Source organism: Carettochelys insculpta, chromosome 13 (assembly GCF_033958435.1).
Source record: "Carettochelys insculpta isolate YL-2023 chromosome 13, ASM3395843v1, whole genome shotgun sequence".
NCBI classification, from domain to species: domain Eukaryota; kingdom Metazoa; phylum Chordata; order Testudines; family Carettochelyidae; genus Carettochelys; species Carettochelys insculpta.
This window is the reverse complement of record NC_134149.1, coordinates 19,257,672-19,278,519: the sequence shown is the minus strand read 5'-3', so window position 1 is coordinate 19,278,519 and position 20,848 is coordinate 19,257,672. Positions and strand designations below refer to the sequence as shown.

Below are 20,848 nucleotides of genomic sequence, written 5' to 3'. Positions count from 1 at the left end.
GTGTTTTGGCAGCAATGTGTGAATACTCATAAAGCGCAAACACATCCATAAAGCTAATTTACTAAATGTCAGTGCCTTGATGAAGGATATCATTAGTAACCTACGAGATAACAATTGTATTATAAAGCAACAGTCACAGAGAGGTAGCTGTGTTAGTCTGTGTCTGCACAAAACAAAAAAAGTAGTACGGTAGCACTTTAAAGCCTAACCAAATAATGTGATGAGCTTTCATGGGACAGACCCACTTCTTCAGATCTGGAAATTAGTCTTTTAAGTGCTACAGGACTGCTTTTTTGTTTTGTAAAGAAACAGTGTAAATGGCCAATTTTATCCCTCTCTGACTGAGCAAGCAAAAGACTAATTCCCCATAATTCCAGAGCGCTCTCAGTGCACATTCCCTTACTAAGCTACATGGAAGAACTGTGTGTGCTTCTTGCTGAGATAATAATTATATCATGCATTAGATGCAATGCTAATTTTCTAAAAGAAAAACAGTATTTGCTAAAAATCACATGTGAGTCACAAGAAAAATCTAAAATATTTTAACAGTCTCAAGTGCCCAGAGGCAATCAACATGAATACAAGAGTTGTTTGTGTGCCTGCCTTTAATGCACAAACTTCTGTTCCTTCCCTGAAATTCCATCCAAATATCAAGATAGGCCATTATTGTTATTTCATTAGTTGCTTTCATGTGCTTGTGATGTGGTACGCATCACAGTCAGAATAAGAGACGTATGCATGCTTGTACACACGTTACGGTATCAAAATCAGAGCTGTGAGAAATTTTTCAGACAAATAGTACATTGGCTGGAAAAGGCAGTTATAGGGTGACCAAAACAATCTGCACATTCAGTTCAAATACAGCAAATCTTTACAGCCAAATATTTGTTTTTATTTAAAAATTCAAAACTCTTTGTTTAACATTTTTAAATGTTTTGACTTTCAATTTCAAAATGTTTCATTTTAGCTACATTGGTTTAATTATTTTACAAGGGTAAAATATACCCAAAATATGAAGACATGAATAAATACAACTGTACAAAACAAAATTTATTTTAGTTTTTCATTTTTGCAAGAAAAAAAATGAACTTGCAGTTCAAAACTAACCAATTTCTTTTTGTATTTGATGGTTCTTTCAAGGAACCAAAGCATCAATTATTAGCTCAGCTCTCATAAAAACCACCACTTTATGGCGCTCGCTTTGGAGAGGATAAGAATTGAATGGGCAATGAGAAATCAGCTGCAGAATTTTACCATCCTTAAGAGACTTTCTTCTAGGTCTGAACTAAGGTGCATTGATAGGGCAACATGGGGCTTTTTAGTCTAACTTAGTCTTTTCAGTCTGTCTGGTCCATCAAACAAGCAGCCTTCATCCTACTTTGTGGGTCTGCTTCCCAGCAACATTCTGAGGTTACTGGGCCCAAATGAGAATTTTATCAGTGAAATGAAGGGTTGTGACATTCCAGGATATACGGATTTTGATGAACTCAGAGCAAAGAAACATAGAGGGGAAAAAAGTCAGTACTCACCAGAGTTGTCAAAAGTTCTCTCATTAAATCTTGACCACAGACATAAACCTGAAAAGGAATACCAAAAGTAAAAACTAGCATCTTCATGAATACAGTTTTCCTGATCATTTGTATCTCTCACCTTCACAAATACAAAAGACTTCCTTACTCTTGTTCTTGAAAAATTGTTATTTATGATTTTCTGTAGCGTGTCTACAGTAAGTAAGGGTTTATGATATTTTCTGTCAATGTAATTGCTGTTACAATATCAAAAAGGACATTTTTACTGTTAAATGGTTAAAAGGGATATTGTCAGGTCAAATTGGGCTCAAAATTTTGGTTATATAAAAATTAGAATTTACAAGAGCTGAAGCACAAGAGAAATGTTTCCATTAGTATATTTTAAAATTTCAGTGAACACATTTTCAACATTTTCCTGCAATGTTTGCAGCCCAAATATATCAACATTATAATAGTATATGAGACCAAAACATGAAATTGACTAATAAAAGTAACTGACTAATTTTGTGTGGCTTTATGGTGTTTGCACATTTATTCATGGTTATTCTTGGTGTGGCACTTTCTAAAGAAATAAATAATAGTCATTTTCATTGTCCAAGATACGTGGAATGCAAAAAGTAAGCAAAGAGCATAAACCCTGAGGCAAGCAAATTCATTTTTTGTTTTAATGTTTTTTTTTTTAAACTGACTATGTCCCTTGGGCAACACGTAGCCCTCTAATTCATAATTCAGTTATTTATTCGGTGCTCCAGATGAGAAAAATCAGAGGTACAAACTGCCATGTCGATATTCTCTTGAACACACTGTGATTCTTTAGCAAGTAAATCTCTTTAATCATGACTAAAATACATCAGAAGCAATGTTCCCTCTATTTTTTCCATCCACATGCAGAATAAATGTTGTTATGCGCCCCCACGCATGTGCAGATGTGCTCCACCAGTAGAAATGCATGCTGCCAGTTCTGGGTGCTGTAAGCGCTCTGCTGATGAGCTGGGCAGCATTTGGATCTCTCATGGGTTGCTGTCTAAGCACACAGCTTGCGGGGAACACTGATGAGAAGTTCCAGTTCTTCTCTCCTTGCATGCAAGGAACTCACTCTGATGTTTTTGATATGCTCACTAATAAGAAGGAAAATATAGAGGCAGGGAGAAGGGTCAAAAAATTAGGTAATGCATTTTAAAACACAAGGGATCCTGGGAGAATGTCAACACAGAGACCAACAGCACTTCAAATAAACCTTGAGATGCCGCTGAATCCCAAACATGTTCTCTGTATTATACTGCTTTTCCCATAATGCCTTTTTAAAAATGGAAGTGTGTGTATCAAATATGCATTTAAAGAATTTGGATGCAGTTTATTTTCCCTTCAAGTGCACTTTGCTGTTCTCCTCTGATTGTCCTTCCTCTCAATTACCCCTTTTGTCTTGCCTCTTCAAGCAATTTCCAATGGACGCAGAATAAAACATACCCTTGGTTAGAGGATCCTAGAGTGATATGGGAGGCAACATTGCAAGGTACAATGCTTTGGGCTCTCACCACCAGGGTACAAAAGTGACTCAATAGACAGCATGCCAGGAAATGCAGTTCAGATTCGGTGATCCCTTTTTGTCATTTTACAAACTGGTTGGGAGTTAGCAGGGATTTGCCTAGAGAGCAAACATACTTGAGGACAAAGCACACTTGCAGAGATGCTTTCAGTGCTCAGTAGCAAAGGATTACTTGAATACAGAGGAGTTCAAGTGAAAATGTGAAGGCTTCTCAGTTGAGGATACTGTCCTTCTCCATCCCACCCAGCAGAAACATATTTTACACATTACTGCCCATGATGGTTTGTCAGAGAATACTGGCCCGGAATGGAACAGATTCTCTAAATGAGTCCCACGTATGTGTATTGTTATCCATTACACTGCAGCTGAAGGAAAAACTTGCTCCAGGAGAGGGGCTGCTGGTGGAATTATTTGTATTGCATTGGTGCCTAGGAACCCCAATCAAGACTAAGGCTTCCATTGTGCTAGGTGTTGTACAGACATGCAACAAAGACAACAGTCCTAGCCCACGGAGCTGCCAATCTGTATGTCACTCAGGATTGAACAGCTGGGCAAAACCAACAAAGGGAGGGGGCAAGACCTTGGGACTGCGAGCTGAGCTAACAGAGCTGCGCATAAAAGCACTAATGAAGCTCAGCTCTTGCCTGATCAGTACCAGGGAGTGGTTATTTTTAGGCACCCCAGCAGAGACAGTTCGATGGAGGGATTTGAAGAAGTTAAGATGGCAGCTTTCTTTAATTTTGCCATCCTCCGTGGCAGAGCAAAGGCCAGGATCTTGGTGTATTTATAGATCTAATAGATAGGTCAGGGCTCAATGGTAAAGAGCTTTAAAGGAGAAGCTTATTTGACTTTTGTCCATAAGCAGCAGACACAAACCAAAACTAAAGATTATTGTTGACTCCTTTTTGGTTAAGTCTATACACAAAGCGTGGCCCTGGACTTTAATCAGAATGGCTTTCATTGTGAGATTAGTGGAAGCACCAAGAAAAAACAAAAGCAGTCTCTGTGAGACAGCACATTCTGTATCTCTCTGTCTCACACAACAGACACCCCTTCAAACAGATAAACCCAGACACATGGTTAGGTGCAACAGAGAGTGACACTGGACCAATTTTTAGGGAGGAGGTGCAGCTGGTCCCATCCCATCCCCTACTTTACTCCAGCCATACCCCTCACATCACCAGGCTGGCGCCAAAATTGGTGGTGGAGGCAAAGCCCTGGGCATGGGTCCAACTGTCAGTGCCCCAGGCCTGCAGCAGAGCCACCAGGACCCCATGCGTGCAGGACTCTGGGACTGATAGCGGAAGCCATGGGGCCAGAAGCCGGAATCCTCAGAGGCAGCAGGGCTGGTGGTTGGGACCCCAGGAGCTGGGATCCTGGGCTGCAGCTGAGATCCCAGCACAGAGTACAAAATCTTGGGATTGCGGGAGCATTCCCACACCTATGGCAGTACAGAGTAAAATAAGAGGCACAACTGCGTACACCAGGCTCCCTCATGACCCACTTACATATTGTCCCCGAATTTGGAAGTACTATTCTGCTCCATCTTCTTATAATAAAGCCATGGCCACCTTTTTGATGGCCAGTTCAGTGTCCACTTAGGACAGATCTACTACATATTTTAGAGTGTGTTTGTCTGTCTGTGCTACGACTATGAAATCTGATATGCAGCTTCTTCTCACCCTAACTTAATCTAAGGTCAAGGCTTGGTTGTGCCTGGAAGTGGGAAGTGCCTGAAATCGTAGGATTTCTCAGGACACAGAAATGGAGCGGCACCAACAGGAGGGATGACGTACTTCAGACTTACCGCTGGGTGCAGCAAGCGCATGGAACAGCAACACCGTAGAGTGACCATTGGGGGCAGGCACAGCAGGAAAACAGTGGCCATATGGAGACAAGGCTCTCCACTCTGCTGGGAGAGGCAAGTGCCCCTCTACTCCACTCCCTGCTCCAGCTGCTCAGTCATGGTGTCTTGCAGGAGGAGCCCTGCTGCCTCCCCACAAATTCCCCACACAATTCTTCCCCAATCAGTGCATAAATCATATCCTTTTTCTCCTTATTTTCCAAACAGAAAAAAAAAACCTTATTTCACTTAAATATGTAAGCAGTCAGGTCAATTTCCTAGTGCAATGACAATCTTAAGTTTCTCCCATCGACCTCCCCCGGTGAGGACAGACAGGTAAGTTGATCCCAGTTTTGCAATTGTCATAGCTGGAATTGCACATCTAGGATTGACTTTCAGGTCCAGTGTACACCTGCCCTTAGCCTAACTGTATTAATGAAACTCTGTAGGAGCTTCGCTGTAGGCCAGCACATGGACTATGTAGTATTATGAAGGAGGAGAAGGGATCAGAGTATGGGAACAGAAAAGAAGTGGGGAGAAGACTGTCCATGCTTAGACCTTGATTCAGAAAGATACTTAAGCACATGCCTAAGATTAAATCTGTCAAGCTATCCACATACTAAAAAATTAGCCACATCTCTAAATAGCTTGATAAAATTGTGATTTTAGATTATGATCTCTTTGCAACAGGAATTATCGATTATGTGCTTGTCTAGCGTAATAGGGTCACAATCTTTGCAGTGATTATAGGTGCTAATGCAACACAAAATAGTAGTAGTAGCTTAATTTACTTTATTTCATAGTATAAAAATTAGAATGAAATTGTGAATTCTATGTATGGTCCATTTTTTCATAAGCAACAATAGTGCATCAACAGCGAAATGTTGGCTCTATGAAGCCAATGGGTGTTTTGCCACTGATTTCAGCAGAACCAGAATTTCACCCCAACAGTTTTAATAAGCTGATTGCCATTAGTGAAGGCCTGGCATCTTAATTAGATCTTGACCATGAAATATTTCCCCTGGGTTGCTACACAAAACTGTGGTTTTTAAACCTTGACAATGATGTCACCTGCAGCTATGCCTATAATTTGGGGACATAAAACCAGGGAGGAAAATACTTTTGTACAGGCAGCAAATGGAAACTTTCAGCAGATGCATTTATGCAAGTGTTCAGTGACACAAATGATAACCTCAGGAAAGACACTGTCACCAGAGGGACTGTCTCTGACATACTGACCATTTTTATACTTTCATAGCTTGTATTTTGCAGGGCTTCCTATTGGGAGAACAACACAGTATGGATTTCCTTTAGGCTTTCTACAAGCCAAACAGGAATACTAAAGAAGTGGTACAATTTGTTACACTTATCCAGCCTCATCTTCTGTCCATCCCTTGGAAGTTGAAGGCTCCCCCAAGCTGCCACTGCACATTGCTGACATGCCCAGGATCCTAAGAGGACCAAGATGGCTCTGCAAAGATTCCTATTTTATCTCCATCTGCTCTATTGTTCTTACTCTTCATTTATTAGGCCCCCTGATGCCATGCATGCAAAATCATTATTTCTGTGCTTGTCCTTGTGATGTTACCAAGCCATTACTAGTTTATCTTTTACACCAAATATGGACAACAAGGAATAGTGTGTAGGCCACATGAGTGGCTTTTCTTCACCTCAGTGGGCCGCAGCAGGCCACAGCACAAAAGGGTGCCACCTGTGGCCCTGCTGCACCCCCCCTCCTATACCCCCCCCCACATGGTATGCACAGTGGAGCCCCACACTTACCTGTGTCTCCCTCTCCTTCCAGCACTTGTGGAAAACATTCCTGAGCTGGAATGTTGAGAACAGCTGATTTGTAGCATTCCATCTCTGGGGGGGACGGGGTGGGGTACGGATGGATCATGCATCAGGTGATTTGTGCACTTGAAAAGTGTTAGGCAGGAGCATGGAGATTTCAGAATTTGGGGGCTCCCGTGCCCCAGTGTGTGAGAGGCTCATGGAGAAGGGGGGCAACCGGTGGTCTACAAGCTGCAGATAGAGCCCCCATGAACTGCACACGGTACACAGGCTGCACGTTGCTCACACTGTTCTATACAGGTGTCAAGAAAATTATCTCGATCCTGGTTTGCTTTCTTAGCTGTCTTTTTGTTCTCCTAACTCCCACCTAAACAATACAGCACACTAAGGCCAGAGGTAAAAAGGTATTCAAGGGTGTGATGGGACTGTGGTGGGAGACAGACTGTTTTGGCAATTTGGAAAATTCCACTAGGCATCTTTCTGTCTTTGTACAGTTGTAAATCTCAACTCTTTGATGTCCAGCTTTGGCTTCTGAATTATCTTCTGGTGAGCACTCATATGTCCATTACGTAGATCAGGGTGAGCAAACTTTTTATGTCGGGCCTCATTTTTCATCCTTGCAATTAGCTGCACCCTTCCCTAAACTGTCTAACGTAACCCAAACTGACAGAAATTTCAGTTATGTTCATATGAAAAAAATTCACTTTCGGCATGCGTCAGAAAATAAGGAAGGAGCATGTAAAAACTCTATTAATCAGCACATAAATGTGAATACACATACATAAAAACAGTAACATATTTCAACATTTTTAATGAGATGGATGAGTGAGACCCAGCAGCCAATCATGCTGCATCTCCCTTATGAAATTTCATGCCCCCTGACACTTTGTGCACCCCTCATGTAGATCACAGCTGGTGGTAATTGTTTCAATAAAAGACATATTTAGGCGAAGTGGAACATTAAGACTAAGAATAGTCAGTGTGTGACTCCAGGGGAAAACTGCATGTGAAGATTTAGTTCGTACTGGTAAGAACATACCGGCTACAGCTACACTAGTGACTTTTGTTGACAAAAGTTGACACACTTCCACACACAAAATGCGGTTTGTCAACAAAACTCAGCACTTCCATCGACAACCTTCTGCCTCTCCCAGAAGAGGAAGACAGAGTCCTTTGTTGACAGAGTCCACCAACAGAAAAGCTGTGTGGATGCTCTGGGGATCCTTCGCTCAACAGACAGGGCTTCCAGGACACTGGGCAGCCCTGTCTGCTGTGCTTCTGATTAGCTGGTTTGTCAAGAGAGTACCTGGGTAGTCTGACTGCTCTGTCAACACAGCAGAGCACTCTTTCAGTCTGCTTTAATGTATGGCTGAGCTCTGTCTACAGACGTGTTGTTGGAAAACCTCTTCCGACTGAAATGTCTGTTGACAAAAGCTTCTAGTGTAGTCGTAGCTGTTTAAATATGCAGTTACACCGAAGATGAACTTGGCCCAGCGAGTGCCTGCCTCAGATCTGGGAAATGGTTTAACAGGAGTTTATCATTTATAGCTACGTGTAAATTCACCTTACCTTTCACAGAGAGGCTGGTGTAACAGCAGAAGCACTTAAATCATTAAATCACTGGTGTGCTGTAAATCCTTAATATCTCATATGATGCTAATTACAGAATGTCTTCACAAATATTCCTAAACCTTGATGGTTTGAATAATTTCTATGTATGCATCATTTGGGCACTGCTATTATTTACATAATCTTTCATATGCCACATACTCCATCTATCTTCTTGTGCTACTTATTAGCTATCTCATCATTCCTTCATCTGTTAAGACATTAAATTGTAACCCTTCAGAAGTGGTCTCATGCAAGACAAGAAACCATAATGCAGAGATCAAGAGAGGAAACTTCTGGGGTCAGTGAAACAAGTCAGAGTTTGAATCATCACCACTTCCTGTTCACTAGATATGGACATAACTGAATTTATACTGGATTCCCCACTCTCCACGACTTGTTCTTTTCATGGATCCAACACACATCAGTAAGGGTTACAGTATCATCTCGAGACATAAGAGTTACATATTCCTATAGATTTAAGGAGCAAAGTTTTTTTTAATATTACCTAAAGTCGTCTCCATTTACACATGGAAGCACGAAACAGGTTGGACTTTGTGGAACACTGGGTCACCTTCTATAGGGAGCAGATATATGACTTGGACTGCTTCCATCTGTAATCATAATGCTGAGAGGTTTGGACAGATACCCAAACAAGAGTGCAGCGGTGTCCAATAGGAATTCAAAGGTCGCCAAGCTCATGGCTGTCATCTTTCCATATTTGCTGCATTGATCGCACTTCCAGCTCCCCCTCCCCCACCGTTCTAAATAAATGCCCTCCCTTCCTCCAGAGCCAGCCACCCCCACCCCCGTTCTAATTCTATGTCGGCGACTCACCAGAACCAACAGAGTTGACGCCTGAGCTGCTGCTGGAGCTGCCACCAGGGCTGCCAAAGAGGCCACTGCTGCTCCTTCCACGCACTTCTCCCACCAAGAGATGGGGCGCGTGCACAGAGTGGATGGACGGCACTCCCCTCATGTGGCTCTCAGGCGGAACCACATTTAAAGGCTCCAAGAGTTGCATGCGGCTCAAGAGCTGTAGGTTGGCCACCCCCATATGCGCCATAATGCAGTATCCTATTTGCCCCATGGGGCGAGTGATGATCACATTGGACACCACAGCTCTAGTGGGTGCATAGACACACACACACACAGTCAAGGTTCTTCTGCCCTGGACACTCTGGTCCCCGCTTCTGTGGAGCAGCAGGCTGGGAGGGCAGGGTGGCACAGCACAGCAGGATGGAGCAGGCTGCCGCTACTGCCCCCCACATGGTGAGTGGTGGCAGCACCACTCCTGTCCATAGGTCAGTTGGAGCAGCCACTGTGGGGCCCCCCACAGCGCCCCAGTTCATCCTATGGACAGGATAACTCTGTATATAATCAGATTGCAGGCTAATAGGAAAGTCGGTCATTAAGTCACAGAAATCCTGTCAACCTGCCCAGTTGTAGGTCTCAGGAGAACACGCAACTGTGATAGTTTCCTTAACTCTCCAGCAGTTTCATTTATAATCTGTTAAGGCAGATTGTACAGAAATGTTAATAATTCAATAGATTTCGTGTGCAGGAGGTCATTTTTATATCATTAGGGCTACGTCTACACGTGAAGCCTACATCGAAATAGGCTATTTCGATGAATAACGTCTACACGTCCTCCAGGGCTGCCAACGTCGATGTTCAACATCGACATTGCGCAGCACCACATCGAAATAGGCGCTGCGAGGGAACGTCTACACGCCAAAGTAGCACACATCGAAATAAGGGTGCCAGGCACAGCTGCAGACAGGGTCACAGGGCGGACTCAACAGCAAGCCGCTCCCTTAAAGGGCCCCTCCCAGACACACTTGCACTAAACAGCACAAGATACACAGAGCCGACAACTGGTTGCAGACCCTGTGCATGCAGCATGAATCCCCCGCTGCAGCAGCAGCAGCCAGAAGCCCTGGGCTAAGGGCTGCTGCACACGGTGACCATAGAGCCCCGCACGGGCTGGAGAGACAGCGTCTCTCAACCCCCCAGCTGATGGCTGCCATGGAGGACCCCACAATTTCGACGTTGCGGGACGCGGATCGTCTACACGGTCCCTACTTCGACGTTGAACGTCGAAGTAGGGCGCTATTCCCATCCCTCATGAGGTTAGCGACTTCGACGTCTCGCCGCCTAACGTCGAAGTTAACTTCGAAATAGCGCACGACGCGTGTAGCCACGACGGGTGCTATTTCGAAGTTAGTGCCGCTACTTCGAAGTAGCGTGCACGTGTAGACACAGGTTAGGTGTGTTATAAAGTTTTAACAGTCATGACATCATGGCATCTTTCACACGACCTAGTACAGTGAAAAGAATGGGGGAAGGGACACGAGTCTTGTTTTCTATCTAATTAAATTAATATTTCTCTCTGTTTCAGCTTCTGAAGGTCGTTTGCATTTGAAAAGTGTTTCCATGCTGGCTCTAATTGAGAGCTAAGCAATTTTTCTACAACGATAAGCCTGGTCCTCTTCTCATATGCAGTGGTGAAAGTCACAAGTAACGCAGTGCAGTCAGACTGGCTCAAAACCAGCATCAGCAAGTGAAGAATAAGGCCTGAGTTTCTTGCATAAAAGTTGATTCAGTTTGCTAAATGATTTGCTTTCAAAAGCTCACTTGGCAGAAGGCACACAACAGCAACTGCCCCATCCCAGTACCCTCTGCTTCTCTGACTTGCTCAAGAAGAACCACAAACAGGTTAGCATATGAAAGCCAAGACTGCGTGCACCCTAAATATTGTCCCACCTGCAGCTCTCTCTTTTGGCTGCATTAATGACGTCAGACAAACTGTGACAGGGGAGGCTCTTTGCTGTTGAGTGAAGTTTTATAGCTCACAAAACTTACTCTGTATGGCACAGACTCCAAGATCAGATTTACCACAAGTAAAAAAATTGTTTCCTTCACGTCTATTTTTTCCACACGTTACCAGACTCAGCAAAAGAACTACTGGGTGAAATTCAGTTACTTGAATCACATACAGGAGGGCAGATGAGACAATCAAACTGGTCCCTTTTGGTTTTGAATGTTATGCCTCTCACTCTTCTGCCATCCCCAGACTGAGCTACTATGACTGTGACTTGCCATAAAGCAAGTGGGAATGACAGTCACTATGGGCTGAAAGGCAAGGACGGAGGGAGGCCCAGCCCTGCACCCCTGGGAGGCGCAAGGCCTAGGGCAGTCAGCCTTAATGCAGCCCAGACAGACGTGCTTCCCCACACACACCAAAACCAGGAGGCGTAGCTCTGTCGTGGCACTTCAAAGGGGCCCAGAGCTCCAGTAGCTCCCTTTGATAGGCTGGGCCCCGTGGCAATTGGTCCCCTTGCTGCCCCCTTGTGCAGGCCTGCAAAAATCAGACAGTAAGGAAAGACCTGACTTGCATAATAAGTACCTAAAACCCAGTACCACTGGCTATCTCAAGAGAATAAAGCGAGCTGTTTAGCTGGCCTCCGATCTGCTTGTCTCCTCTCTGATGATCTACAAATGAGGCAGGCTGGCACTGGGCTATGGGTCTGGCCTCCAAATGCGTAAGTGTAAATTATCACAAGGCTAGTCACACCATAGCACACACCATGGGAAACCTTTCACAGTGCTCATTACAAAAAAAAAAAAAATCACTCCTGCATGTAGAGAGAAAGAAAATCAGATCAGGGTGTATAAATCCAAGCTTTAAACGTGCCTGCCAAGATTTATAGATCAGCTATCTTGAGGGCACTAAATCAGCCATTCGCAGTGTAAGTGTGAAGTAAAGATGGATAAATCAAATCATTACAGTTAGGGTAATTTTCTGTGAGGCTATTTCAACAGGGTGCTTTGTCAACAAGCGATTGGTTTTAAAATCTGTTTCTGACCTCTGCATCCATCAGGTTTTTTAGAGGGAGCTTCCCCAACTCCTAAGCCCCAGGGAAAGAGCCGTAACTTAAAGCACAGGGTCAGATCCTTCCAGGCCCAGCATATGGAATGGTGGCCTGCTGGTTCAAGTCTAGCCTGAGACATGAGGGTTCTGCTTCCTGCTCCACCATCAATTCCCTATGTGACTTGGGTCAATCACTGAGGCTCAGACTCTCAAAGGCATTTAGGCAGCTGCTGGGAGTGAAGGCGTATTTTGACCTGAGGGAAGCCTGCTGTGGATTTTTGCAGTCTGCGCCGATAACATGTTATAGCATAAGCATACGCGGTCCTGAATATGTGTAAAATTGCAGAGTAATCATGTTTGTGAGAACAAGAACAGCTAGTGTAACTAAACAGCTATGAAAAAAATTGGTCTGATCTAATACTTAGGCTGCTTCTACACATGCCACCTGCCATTGAAGGTGACATGGTAATGAGGCAATTCAAAGCAGTATAGTGCGCGCTAACATGCAAATTCAGTGCCTCATTAGCATAAGGGCAACTGCACAAATTTCAAAGTGAAGACTTCAAATTGCAGACTGACAGTGAAGATGGGGGCAGCTTCAAAATAAGCGCCCCGCTTTGACTTTCCCTTACTCGGATCTAGTTTTGTGGGAGTAAAGGAATGTCGAACTGGGGCGCTCATTTCAAAGCTGCCCACATCTACACTGTCAAGCTGCAATTCGAAGTCTGCACTTTGAAATTCCTGCAGCCACCATTATGCTAATGAGACACTGAATATTCATGTTATTGTCTCATTAGCCTGCTTCAAATTGCTTCATTACCATGCCACCTCCGACAGCAGGTGTCATGTGTAGAAGAAGCCTAAGCTTGCACTGCAGGAAAGGAGCACAACCGCGAATCGGAAAGACTAACACTTATACCTAAAATAACAAAAAGTTACAAATAACTGTGTGGAACAGAGAGATGGATGCTGTGTTACCAGGTGCTGAAGGTGACTGTCATGAGATTATCCTGATAAGCTTCCCACTTGCGAGTCACTGATCGCTATTCTGAGTGTTTTGCCTTCATAAATATTTGTGAGAACCATCTGCTGAGTTAATGAACCTTAATCCAACAGCATCCATCTGCGCCTCTACTACTCAGTTCCCCGTCTATAAAATGGTGGCAACAGCATTTTCCTAATGTGTGGGCTGTTGCAAGGATAAATCCATTATGATTGTGAGCTGCTCAGACACTAGGGTGATGGGAGCAGTACACTTGCTAGCTATGAATGTCCAGGCCTTGCACCGGGAGGCCAGAGAAGAAGCTGAATTTCTCCTGTTCCAGCATTTAACAAAGGTTACAGACAGGATGCTTTTCAAAACTTCTGTGATATGAGTCAGAAAGGGTTGTCCCAGAATGGACCAGAAAGTTGGCATGGCTGTCCCTATGTGTCATCACTCCAGTTTGAACCTCTCTAATCTGGAATTCTCTCATCCGGCAGCATCTGTAATCTGGCATGACTTTAGATAGCTGGAAGACCACTTCTCATGGGTTTGGCGAAGCTTCCCATGCTCCAATAAAGTTTGTTTCCAGCCACCAGTCCTGGATCTCAGTGTTCTGTGCTGCTATTTAGCTGTAATTTATTCCTAAATGTCTTCTAAGAGTCCAGTAAGCAGTGGAAGTGTTGTTAATGCTAATAGACAAGACTGCCCTCTTGTGGGCCAGCAAATTCTCTCATCTGCACTGGTCAGGTCCCCAGGGTGCAGGATTAGAGAGGTTCAGCCTGTACTCTCATGCAGCATCCACACATGTGGAAGGCACTTTGGAGAAAACTGCCATGATGCCTGCCTCCGAGCGTATTTTTGCCACAACTAAGCAAGAGAGAGTAATACATGGCAGGGAAGATGGGCTCCTAGGGTTACCACTTTGGAAGTGTGTGTGTTTGCTGATGCCATTAGTTTACATACACATATATAATGTGGGTAAGGGCCTAACAGGCTAATTTACCTCTTGAGAGTGTCACAGTTTTATTTAGGAAGGGACTGAAAGAAAAGGTAGTGTGACTTAGCTAATCACTGGTGGGGAAGTGCAGGGTATCAGGATCAACTTTCTTCCCTGGTACAGATTGGGCCCCTTTGGGCTTGCACCAACATCCTTACTCCACACAGACGCCTGGAGTACCAAGGTTGATGGCCAAGCCCAGAGAGATCAATTTTGCTGCCTCTTCACACACGTGGCAAAAACTGATCTCTGGAATATCGATTGTGACATGCTGACCTTCCGATAAGTATAGACATACCCCTAGCCACAGATTCATCAGTGCTGCTTCTGCAGAGCAGGTTTGCACATCTCAGTGCAACATATTTGCATAACTCCAGAATGTGGCCTTTAGTGCTGAGCTATACGGTAGTTTGCACTTTTTAAAATTCAATGACTCCTTTAAAAATCACTACTAAGGCTCTTAATTGATACCTCTACAATACAAACAGCTCTCCACATGCTTCAGAGGCAAACATCCACCAGTGCTGAATTCCCAGTACAAAAATAAAGGTGCTACAGAAATCCCAGCACAGAGATTCAAGGCAAGTGTGTCCAATGAAAGGAATTTCGGTGCAATTAGCTGAGCTTTGCTCTTTTAAACAGCTACACCTTGATTTCCAGTGAATTTTAAAAGCAAATACCATTTCCCAGTCTAACCTTTGATTGCAGCTTTCATGTTACAGTATGGCAACGAAAAAACAATGCTAGAATCGTCTACAATTTGGCAGACATGAAGTTGATTAGCACTGTACATGAATCACTGTCTGATCTTTGCATTTATTTAATTCAGCAGCGATGCTCATTTGAATTGATCTTAGAGCTTTCTGAAATGCTGTTATACTCTTGCAAACAGGCATAATGGATATGTAAAGAAACAGATACAGTGCCACTCAGGAAACAATTCAAAAAGTCCTTTCAGAGAGCTCCATCACTGTTGTAGGGAAAAGTATCACAAATATATTGCCTGCATTTTTCCCCTTTACATTGAAATAAAAGTAATGGGTAGGTTTTCAGTGGAAATTTTTTTTATCAGACTGTGCCCATTTGTCAAAACCAAAACTTGTCATGGAAATGTATTAGGATGTTTAACTTTCTTTTAAGGCAATGATACAATATAATGTTAACATACTACCATTCTCAGTGTGGATCAGGTAAAGATATTGGTCTCCTGGCTGCTGAGCCCTCTTCCTGAGGACACTAAAAAAGGTGACCACATTTTTAAATACCGATCCTCTTCCTGGCACTTCTGTTGTGTATATATTTGAAGTGAAAGCTTTTCCATTACAAACATGGCCCTTTTACACCACAATTCCATAGGATTTTCTGCAATAAGATGCTATACAAAGTCTTTCCGACAATCATGAAAAAGAAATTAATTTGTTTTTCTGTTTAAAACGAAGATCCTGTGTTGTGTACTGAATGGAGCATTAAGGAAGCATGTCAGGAGATCTCCAGGAATCTGGCCTTTTGGTAGACGATCATTCTCTTTAATAATTTCCTCCCCAAACCTGGGATGAAACGTTTTCAAGTCCAGGCTGGAATTTCTGATCAAAACCAGAAAAAAGGTGTGAGCCTCTCTCTTCCTCTGGCCCAAGGAATATTTACTTTATACAAAACGGGATAGATCCAGGTAGAGAGACTGAGAATGAGACTGAGCTTATAGTGTGGCAGGTAAATCCAGACCTGCTGATGAGGGAGAGTGGGGAGAAAGGAGGAAATTGCCCCAGCCCAGCATTTCATAGGGGACAAGAGCTTCAGCCACCGCAGCAATAGCAGAGACAGAGGCCAGAGCTCTGGGCCCCTTTGAAATGCTGCGGAGCGCTGTGCTGCCACTCATCACGTGGCGGGAGGGGCAGAGCTCACTGCCCTAAACCCTGCCCCTTAAACCCTTGGCCCCACTCCTTACAGGGATGGAAAGACAGCGCTCCCCTCCACCTTGCCCCTGGGCCCACAGCAGCTATTGGTGCCTCTGGGTAAAGCAATGAATCAGGAAAAGCAAGGACTTCACCTTGGATGATGGGTGAACCGAGGTCTGCCTTTTATACCCACTGCTCATGGACTACTGATGCTGCTGTGAGTGAGCCACCGGCTGCCGATTTATCACATCTGATGTAGACATGATAAATCAACCTATTGCTGAGCTCGCTCCCATCGGTGCAGGTACTACATCTAAATGAGAAGATTAGCCAGCATCGATGGGAGAGCAGCCCCCGTTGACCTTGCCACACACAAGACGTGGAGGCAAGTATGTCAGCTTCAGTGTAGCTGAAGTATATCAACAGCACCCCCTTGTGTAGACCAGGACTGAGCTTCAGACTTCTGTTGGCTTAGCTATGTTGGTCAAGGGTGTGAAGGGGCGGTGATCCTGAGCTGACATAGGCTCTATTTACAGGAGAGACCTTGCAGATGCACCGCTGTGAGATCTCTCATGTATCTTCTCTATGCCAATGGGAGCGGGCATAAAATAAACCACCCCTCAACAACCAACATCACTTTTGCTAATGTAACTGGGTATAGCCATAGCTGGCCTAACAGAAGCCCCTGGCATAGAAGCAGTTACTCCAGCAAAGTGACTTTTTTTTACTGGTATAGCTCAGGGAAGGAGGTGGAGTTGGAATAAGCTATTCCCATAGAAGCACAGATTTGCCAGGATAAACTGCATCCACATTAGACATGCTATGCTGGTATAGTACACAACTGTTCATTTTTCTTTTCCAGTATGAACTGGACAGAATGTATTTATCTTCTTGAGTGAACATTAACCTGCTGCTGAAGCACCGAGTGCACAGTCCGTCTATTAGCACATCAAAGCTGTTGGGATGAAGGTTTGCCAGGACAGAGCACTACACTTTGCATTAAGTGCACAAGCACGCGTGCCAACCTGAATCTGCTTCGGCTTCTGGAAAGTGGGCCCATTCAGAGACTTCATGAGCATTAACAGAGTCGCTCTCGAATTAACAATACAGCGCCTCATTGATCTAGTCACTCCCACACTAGTAACTTGATACCTATACTTAAAATATTTACCCACACTCCATAAAGCAAACGTTCAGTGTGAAATAAGGATGTGGGTGTGCATAATACACCTTTTTTAAATTAGTTTTATGAAGTAGGAGGTGAAATTATGCACATTAGTCTGTGGTCTCCAGGGAATTGCTGGTGGTTTCTATATTGCTACATTTAAAGCTGCCACAGAAATTCTTTCAAGAAATTTTGGTCCTGTAAAATGATGAACTAAAAGCAAGGAGGGAAGACTGCAAAGAAGTCCCTACCATATCCCTAACCGACTGTCAGCTAATGAGGGGTGGATGGCTCAGAGATTATCCTCCTTCGCATCCTCCTCCTCCGGAGCCAAGCAGCAGGAGCCTTTCACACAAGTGGCAATCATAAAATTGATCAAGCTATCGCAGGATTGTCATCAGGAAGTGGAAAACATATTAAGGAGTGTTTGCTCTTCACTGGCAAGTAGCCAGGCAGCAGCACTCTGACCCATTGACTGCAGCATGGCTCAACTTATGCAAGTGGAAGAATGGGATGGTTCTTCCTCTTCTCTGGCTGGGGGCATTTGAAAGAGTTTGTCCTTCGCAGTGGGGCATGGGATGGATAGAGGAGAATTAGACCAAGTTCTGGGTGTCGTATTCAAACACAGACAGTTCAAGAGTCAAATTACACATTGCATCTGATGTGAGAAAAAGGTGAAAATCTCTTGGCTAAATGGAAATACTCAGGGATACATTTTTGATTGGGTTTGATTAGCCCTTCCCTCAGAAAAGGCTCCCTGCTTAGCCATCTAGTTGTGGAAAGAACACATGGGAGGCCAGTCATCCAGCAGAGCAATGAAGAAGAAAGTCGTGCTTTAAATAAAAAACGTGGTGGTCCCTGCTCCTTCAGTTTCCTTTCTCCCCAACCACACTGCTACAGCTGTGGTCACAGGGGCACTTGATGTGGGTCCCCCTCATTGTAAAACAGACAAGACCGCTGTCTGGGCAACTTTCTGAGACTCAGCAACTTCCTCCTCCCTCCCAGTGAAATGGCCTCAATTGGGTGGTCTTCCACGCACTCTGCCAAAAACATCTATTCGATACAGTTTTGGAGAAAACAGAAGGTCTGTTACCCAAACTGATGGCAAGGTGGAAGAGAGCTTTGGTTGGTGGCTGACTTGGTTGTTTTCATGCTGCTAGGTTTTGAATTAACTCCTGAGGGCATTCATCAAAAATTCTACAAAAACACCCGAGAGCCGTGGGTTGGCTATCCCTGATCTAGATGGTGCTTGGTCCTGCCCTGCGGGCAGGGGACCGGACTTGATGACCTCACGAAGTCCCTTCCAGTTCTAATATTCTATGAAGATGAAAGAACTTCCTGCACTCCCCTGCCTCCAGGACATAGACTCAGTGGTGAGGCTACACCTGACCCTGATACAGCACAAAGCCTAGGTCTACCCTAGAAATACCTCAGGCAGGGCCCTGCCCCTCTGTGACAGGAGCACCAGGCACAGCAGAATCCAAGTGTGAAGGGGATCAGTGTAGAGAGATGCAGGTGTGGGGTGAGAAGATTGCCTGTGGGACAATCTAGGCGCAGCCATCTCAGTCGGGAGCCTAGGAGTGGGGAGATCTGGATGAACAGAGGCTTGTTGGGCAGACTCCAGGGGCAGGGCCATTTGGCACTCTGTAGAAACATCCAGGTGAAGATGGCTGGGGCTCAGCAGAAGGTCTGGGTGCAGGGGGGAGTGGGGCTTGGTAGAGTGGAAATCTGGTTGCAGTGTGAGGGTCTGGGTGAGCTCAGGAGAGTGCATGGTGTGGGGCTCATCACGGTGGGGGTATGAGTGCAGGGAGCTCTCTGAGGGGTGATTTGGGTGCATGGTTGGGGTCCAGACGCAGGGTGGACTCCACATGCAGGAGTTAAGGTTGAGTGGGTAGGCTTTGGGTATGGGAAGCTAGGGAGATGCTGGATGCACCAGGTGAGGCTTGGCAGGAATTCTTGGTATGAGAGGTCCAGATACACATGCTTTGGGTGGGTGGGGGAGCAGCTGTGACCCCTCCCCCACAGCTGAGGAGTGATGGGGGCAGGAAACAGCAGAGGATGCTGAGCTTCGTGCAGCTGGAGGAAGTTTCTGGAAGTGGAGGGGAGAAGGAAGTCCTGTCCTCTCCTGCCTCCAGCCAGCTGGGATTAGCAGCCAGCAGCCAGGACTAGCTTCATCCCAGCTCACAGTAGGCATCACTGGCTGGGATATCCACAGCCCTGAAGTAATTTATGCCTCTGCTGGCTTCCGTGGGTGTCTGAAATGATGTAGCTGTGTTGCTAGGCTTTTATTGCTTCTCTTTGCTTCAGAAAACCATTGGAATTAAAGAACTCCATGGGGGACATGAATTCTTGTGCACATGCAGTAGTGCAAAATTCCCCCAAGGGATATTGAATTGTATTGGTAATAGGTGTTAGGGCTCCCAGAGCATTGGAAAGGCGTCATTATGGTGATTAAAAAAATCTAAATAAATAAATCACAATGGGAAGGTTCTTAGAATTCACTTGTAGGCGCTCTTCAGTCAGGTCAAAATACAAGAAGGAAGACATCAGAACCTGGGAACCAGGGAACCAGTGAGCAAATAACATACAGAAAAAGAAAGTTCAGCTGTACAAGTTAAGCACAAGCACCACATGATCAGCCAGCAGCTGGTGCATTAATTTAGGTTTCTACAGATGCTAAGAAAGAGCATCTCTCTATATGCCCTTGATGAAACCCAAAGCGTACATATAACACCCATACAAAGATAATTTAAGCTAGTGTTTGGTCATTTGGTCTTGCCAAATGCTCAGAGCTAATCTACACCGGAAGTGGTTTGGTGGAGCAGGTACATCGATGCAGCTGTATTCCTGCAGCGTATCGAAGAAAGCTGCTCTAGGGGCTTGTCTCCACCACAGGCTGGGGAATGATTTAATGGATTCAGTGAAGACCCTCAAAGTCAACGACCAATCACTCTCCCTTAGACTCCAGTACACTACCAGAATGAGAGGAGTAAGGGGCATCAACAGGAGAGTGTCTTCTGTTGATCCAGTATGGTGTGAATTCCACAGTAAGCAGATGTAAGCTACATCAATATGAGGTACGCTCCTAACGTAACTCAAAGTGCATAGCGTAGCTTGACCAGTTCCCATCGTGTAGACCTGCCCTGAGCCAATGGGACAGAGCTCACCTGTCAATTTAATTAGTTCACTGCTGTGAGAGGCAGCAGGTAAGTCAGCAAAAGAAGCTCTCCCACCAACTGTCTACAGCAGCGCTTAGGTTTGTGCAACTTGCATTGCTCAGGGGCATGGGTTAGCCGCACAGTGACACTGAAATAAGTGGCAGTGTAAACAACCCCTCAGGTACAATTGACCCAGTGTTCCTTGTAAGCTTGGGTGGCCACCCATGAGAGGTTCAGCTGCTGCTCACCTAGCCAGCAGCAATTTTCTACTGGTGATAAACACCTACACATCTGTAGTACCCAGAGGCACTGAGCCCTCATCCGGGGTGAGTGAAGTCTCTGCTCTACAGACTTGGCTGAGAGGCAGCTGGCCTTTAGCTCATGTGGTAGAGTGCAGGGCTTTAGACCCTCTCCTTACAGGTTCTATCCCTAGGCCAAACAACCTGGGTCTGTC

At 44.8% G+C, this 20,848-nt stretch overlaps 1 protein-coding gene across 3 annotated transcripts in view; it reads right to left on the bottom strand.

Annotated features, from left to right (window-relative positions):
- PAK3 (p21 (RAC1) activated kinase 3) overlaps positions 1-20,848 on the bottom strand; it is a 188,725-nt gene that overhangs the window by 136,079 nt on the left and 31,798 nt on the right. For all 3 annotated transcript variants that reach the window (XM_075007384.1, XM_075007383.1, XM_075007388.1), the window contains exon 3: positions 1,530-1,577. The gene's annotated coding sequence lies outside the window, so the exon portion shown is untranslated. The remainder of the gene's footprint in view (positions 1-1,529; positions 1,578-20,848) is intronic.